The sequence below is a fragment of the Argentina silus genome (genome assembly GCF_951799395.1).
Source record: "Argentina silus genome assembly, chromosome: Y".
In the NCBI taxonomy this organism is placed as follows: domain Eukaryota; kingdom Metazoa; phylum Chordata; class Actinopteri; order Argentiniformes; family Argentinidae; genus Argentina; species Argentina silus.
Genome location: NC_139654.1, coordinates 5,584,670 through 5,590,506, shown reverse-complemented (window position 1 = coordinate 5,590,506; position 5,837 = coordinate 5,584,670). Strand labels below are relative to the sequence as shown.

Below are 5,837 nucleotides of genomic sequence, written 5' to 3'. Positions count from 1 at the left end.
CGTTGGGAATGGTGTTCAGGCCGGGGAAAGGCCGTACTAGACTCACCCTCGGTGACACAACTCAAACACCCAATTTAACCAACTCTTATATACACACACACACACACACACACACACACACACACACACACACACAGGAGAAGGAACAACATGTACGTTGGATAGAGAGACAGGTGAAGGAATCTATGGAAAGTGAATTACAGAACATGTCCATGTTGTACTGACAGAGAAGGAGAGCTGTCTTCACATCCACTCCCTGCTATCTTACACACGGCAACGTGATCCAGCATCACAACTCAAACACCCAATCTAACCAACTCTTATATACATACAGACACTCTCTCCTGTGTTATTCTCAGAGTTCATCATCAGTCTGATTTGATCATCTAATCATTCATCTGGATTGTCAGATGCATTTCAATCAAAAAAACTAAAAAACATGTAAGCTTCTATTTTTTGTCACTCTATTGCAGTCTATTTTACTATCAGATGCATTTTATTTAATATAATATAATATATATATATATATATATATATATATATAGTAAAAAATAATATAACTACACACAACAATCCTACACCCTACACACTGGGAGAGGGAACATTTGTACATCCAACATCTCAGTGAAAACACACCACTATCCAACTGCATCATGTTCTGATCCGTCATCTTTGAGCCTTTGGTGTTCAGTGTGATCTCCCTGAGACTAGTTTACACAGGGTCACTGAACAGTCATACCCAAGACAAAACCCTGGGTAGAGCGGCTCAGTGAATGTGGAGTGGAATGTGTGCAGGAGGGTCCGTGTGTCAGAGGAGACGCTGTAGAAGGACAGAGTGCCGGCCGGCCAGTCCAGATACACTCCTACTCTGTGGGAGCCAGAGGAGGGGACAGGTATGACAGTCCTCTTCTTATTGTGCCAGGCGGAGTAACTGTCATCAGAGCAGATCAGACTCCAGGACTTGTCATTGTATCCCAACCTACAGTCATTACCCTTTCCTCTCCTGCTGATTCCTTTATATGTCACTCCTATATCAGCCCATACCCCTCTCCACTCTACCTCCCAGTAACGGCGCCCAGTCAGACCCTCTCTACACAGCACCTGTGCATAGTGCTCAAATCTCTCTGGGTGATCAGGATACGGCTGCTCCTCTCTCCCCAGTGTCACCTTTCTGTTCTCCTCAGACAGAGAGAGGTCTCTGTGTGCTGTGTTTGGGTCCAGTGTGAGCTCACAGGCATCTGGGAGAAGAGCGGAGGGAGGGAGGGAGGGAGGGAGGGAGAGAGAGAGGAGAGGGGGAGAGAGAGAAAGAGGAGGAAGAGAGAGGGGAGAGAGAGAGAGAGAGAAAGAGAGAGGGAGAGGGGGAGAGAGAGAGTGAAAGAGAGGAGAGAGAGAAAAAGAGGAGAGAGAGAGAAAGAGGAGGAAGAGAGAGGGGGACAGAGGAAGAGAAAGAGAGAAAGGGATGAAGGGAGAGAGAGAGGGAGAAAGAGAGAGAGAGAGAGAGAGAGGAGGAAGAGAGAGGGGGACGGAGGAAGAGAAAGAGAGAGAGGGAGGGAGGGAGAGAGAGAGGAGGAAGAGAGAGTGGGACGGAGGAAGAGAAAGAGAGAGAGGGAAAGAGAGAGAGAGAGAGAAAGAGAGGGAGAGAGAGAGAGAGGGGAGAAGGGGGACAGAGGAAGAGAAAGAGAGAAAGGGATGGAGGGAGAGAGAGAGAAGAGAGAGAGGGAGAAAGAGAGAGAGAGAGAGAGAGGAGGAAGAGAGAGGGGGACGGAGGAAGAGAAAGAGAGAGAGGGAGGGAGGGAGAGAGAAGAGAGAGAGGAGGAAGAGAGAGTGGGATGGAGGAAGAGAAAGAGATAGGGAAAGAGAGAGAGAGAGAAAGAGAGGGAGAGAGAGAGAGGGGAGAAGGGGGACAGAGGAAGAGAAAGAGAGAGAGGGATGGAGGGAGAGAGAGAGAGAGAGAGAGGATGGGGAAAGAGAGAGAGGAGGAACAGAAAGGGGGACGGAGGAAGAGAAAGAGAGAGAGGGAGGGAGGGAGAGAGAGAGAGTGGGACAGAGAGGAGAGAAGAGACAGAGAGAGAGAGATGGAGGGAGAGAGGGAGAGACAGAGAGAAGGAACAGAGAGGGGGACAGAGGAAGAGAGAGAGGGATGGAGGGAGAGAGAGAGAGAGAGAGAGAGAGACAGGGAAGAGAGGAGAGGGGGGAGAGAGTGGGACGGAGGAAGAGAGAGAGAGAGAGGGAGAGAGAGAGAGGGGAGAGAAAGAGAGAGGGAGAGAGAGAGGGGAGAGAGAGAGAGAGGGAGAGAGAGAGGGGAGAGAGAGAGATAGAGAGAAGGAACAGAGAGGGGGATGGAGGAAGAGAAAGAGAGAGGAATGGAGGGAGGGAGAGAGAGAGAGAGAGAGAGATGAGGAAGATAGAGAGAGACGGAGGAAGAGAAAGAGAGAGAGCGAGGGAGGGAGAGAGAGAGAGAGGAGAGAGAGAGAGAGTGAGGAGAGAGAGAGAGAGAGGGGACGGAGGAAGAGAGAGAGAGAGAGGGAGAGAGAGAGAGGGGAGAGAAAGAGAGAGGGAGAGAGAGAGGGGAGAGAGAGAGATAGAGAGAAGGAACAGAGAGGGGGATGGAGGAAGAGAAAGAGAGAGGGATGGAGGGAGGGAGAGAGAGAGAGAGAGAGAGATGAGGAAGATAGAGAGAGACGGAGGAAGAGAAAGAGAGAGAGCGAGGGAGGGAGAGAGAGAGAGAGGAGAGAGAGAGAGAGTGAGGAGAGAGAGAGAGAGAGAGAAAGGGGACGGAGGAAGAGAAAGAGAGAGAGGGATGGAGGGAGAGAGAGAGGGATGGAGGGAGAGAGAGAGAGGAGAAAGAAAGAGAGAGGGAGAGAGAGAGAGAGAAAGGAGGAAGAGAGAGGGGAACGGAGGAAGATAAAAAGAGAGAGGGATGGAGGGAGAGAAAGAGAGAGAGGGAGAGAGAGAGAGGAGAGAGAAAGAGAGAGAGAGAGAGGGGGGGGAGAGAGAGGGAGGGTGGGAGAGTCAGATATGTAGGCTGTCTTTGATGAGTCTTTGATGAGTCTCTGGAGAGGATCAATGGAGGGAGGGAGGGATAGAGGGAAAGAGAGGAGGGAGGAACAGAGAGAGGGAGGGAGGGAGAGATAAAGAGAGAGAGAAACTGTCAGCTACTTCAGGAGAAACACACTCACATTGGAAGAACTGGGCTCTGGTCTCGGGCTCTGGTGGCAGGAAAACATCCACTCCATTCACTACAGACGGGAGGGAGGGAGGGAGAGAGGGAGGGAGAAAGAGGAAGGGAGGAGAGGGAGGGAGGGGGAGAGAGAGAGAGAGGGGATGTAGGGGTAGAGGGAGGGAGAAAGGGATGAGAGGGAGGGAGGGGGAGATAGGGAGAGGGAGGGAGGGAAAGAGGGAGAGAGAAAAGGAGGGAGGGAGAGGAGGGAGGGAGGGAGGGATAGAGAGAGAGGGAGGGAGGGAGGGAGAGGAGGGAGGTAGGGAGATGGAGGGAGAGGAGGGAGGGAGGGAGAAAGAGGGAGGGTTAGAGGGAGGATGGAGGGAGGGAGAGAGGAAGAAAGGAGGGAGGCAGAGAGGGAGGGATAGAGGGAGGGGGGGAGAGAGAAAGGGAGAAAGAGGGAGGGAGGGAGAGAGGGAGGTGGGGATAGAGGCGGGAAGGAGGGAGGGAGGGATAGAGGGAGGAAGGAGGGAGGCGAGAGGGAGAAAGAGTTAAGGAGAGGATAGAGGGTGAGAGGGATGAAGGAGGGAGGGAGAGAGGGAGATAGACAAGGGAGGGAGGGAGCGAGAGGGAGAGGAGGAATGGAGGGAGGGAGAGAGAAGAGGGATAGAGGGAGGGATAGAGGGAAGGAAGGAGGGAGAGAAAGAGGGAGGGAGAGAGGGATGGAGGGTGAGAGGGAGAGAGAAAGAGGCAGGAGGGAGGGAGGGAGAGAGGGAGGGAGAGCATAGAGGGAGGGAGAGGATAGAGGGAGGGAAAGAAGGAGAGATAGAGAGAGGGATAGAGGGAGGGAGATAGGTAGGGAGAGGGGGGGAAGGGAGGGAGGGAGAGGATTGAGAGAGAGAGGGAAGGAGAGAGAGAGAGGAGGGATGAAGGAAGAGAGGGAGAGGAGGGATAGAGGGAGGGAGGAAGAGAGGGAGAGGAGGGATAGAGGGAGGGAGAAAGAGGGAGGGAGAAGATAGAGGGAAAAAGAGGATAGAGGGAGGAAGAGAGGGAAGGATAGAGGGAGGGAGGGATGCAGGTCGGGAGGTATAGAGGAAGGGAGGGAGGGAGGGAGGGAAAGGAAGGATAGAGGGAGAGAGGGAGGGAGAGAGGGAAAAAGGAGGTAGGAAGAGAGGGAGGAAGAGTAGTAGAGAGAGGTAGGGAGGGAGAGAGAGGCACGGAGGGAGGGAGAGGAGGGAGAGAGATGGAGGGAGGGAGAGATAGAGGGATTGATAAAGGGAGGGATAGAGGGAGGGAAGGAGGGAGAAAAAGGAGGGAGGGAGGCAAAGAGGGAGGGAGAGAGGGAGAGGAGGGAAGGAGGGAGGGATAGAGGGAGGGAGAGAGAAAAGGAGAGAGGTGGGGGAGGGAGGGAGGGAGAGGATGGAGGGAGAGAGGGAGGGAGAGTAGCAGAGAGAGGTAGGGAGGGAGAGAGAGGCACGGAGGGAGAGCAAGAGGAGGGAGGGAGGGAGGAAAGGGAGGGAGAGAGTGAGGTAGGGAGGGAGAGAGGGAGAAAGGGAGAGAGGGTGGGAGGTAGAGGGAGAGAGGGGGTAGGGAGGGAGAGAGAGAAAAAGACAGAGAAAGAGGGAAAGAGAGAGAGAGAGAGAGATTGGATGGGGAGAAGAGGTAGGGAGGGAGAGAGGGAGGGAGAGAGGGAGGGAGAGAGAGAGAGGGAGAGAGACATGTGTCAGTCAAGGGTTGTAAACATGGACAGGTCCCACATTGTTCTGATGGGGGGAAAAGAGAAGGCCTCACTTTGCAGGTTAACCCTTTGGGGACCAGGGGTATTTTCTCCATTTTTACATACATTTTTTCTTTCTCAATTTGAAGGCACTTCCATACAAAATAATACCCAAGTGTTTCATATCAATATTTTCAGGACAAACTCAGCTTTCTTGATTGTGATGGATGTTTACCCCAAGAGCACTGTGTGAAGAGGTAAGTAGGCCTAAACATGAACATTTCGAATCCGTTTTTCAGAAATGTTTCAAATCCCATGTGAAAACATATCTTTACCCATGTGGATGAATTGTTTTGGTGCTTGAAATTCATTCATGAAGTCCTGAGCTACACAGAAATGGTATACAATATGAATAAAATACTAGACAGAATATAAAAAAGGACTTCTAATGGATCCTTGTAAACACATCTTCTCTGCTTTCTGTCTCTGTCACTGAAATGTTTGTCAATACCGACAATGCCGACGTCACGTTTAGCGAAGAAGATGGACGTGTAAATCAACCAATCACCGACGGTAAAAGGCAGTGTCTTAGCGACTCAAGCAAGGCTGCTACCAAATTCACCAATTACGCAGGGAGGGTGTGTACCAAGCTGTTCTGAGGCTCATAGCTCCGTCTGTGAGTGAGAGGGCATGTCACAGGAGTGCAGAATCGAAAGCTGAGAGTCTACCGATATTTAAACCATGTTTATACGCCGAATTATCACGGAGATATTGATCAAAACATTTTGGAAACCCCTGAAAACGCGGCCGCACGTCAGTAGGGTTAGGGTTAGGGTTACGGGTTGGGGTTGGGGTTAGGATTAGGGGTTAGGGTCTGTTGTTGGTTGGATGTTTTCATTGATGGTTTAGTATTTGGGTTTGGGGTCAGGGTTAGGGTCTGTGGTTGGTTGGATGTTTTCA

The 5,837-nt window shown here is 51.7% G+C and overlaps 1 pseudogene across 1 annotated transcript in view; it reads right to left on the bottom strand.

Moving 5' to 3' along the window:
- Nucleotides 1-586: 586 nt before the first annotated feature.
- Nucleotides 587-5,837, bottom strand: part of LOC310823928 (tripartite motif-containing protein 16-like protein) — a 9,054-nt pseudogene continuing 3,803 nt past the window's right edge. The window contains exons 5-6 of the transcript in view: nt 3,180-3,239; nt 587-1,238 (exon numbers count right to left, since the gene is read on the bottom strand). The product of the transcript in view is annotated as a tripartite motif-containing protein 16-like protein (transcript). The remainder of the gene's footprint in view (nt 1,239-3,179; nt 3,240-5,837) is intronic.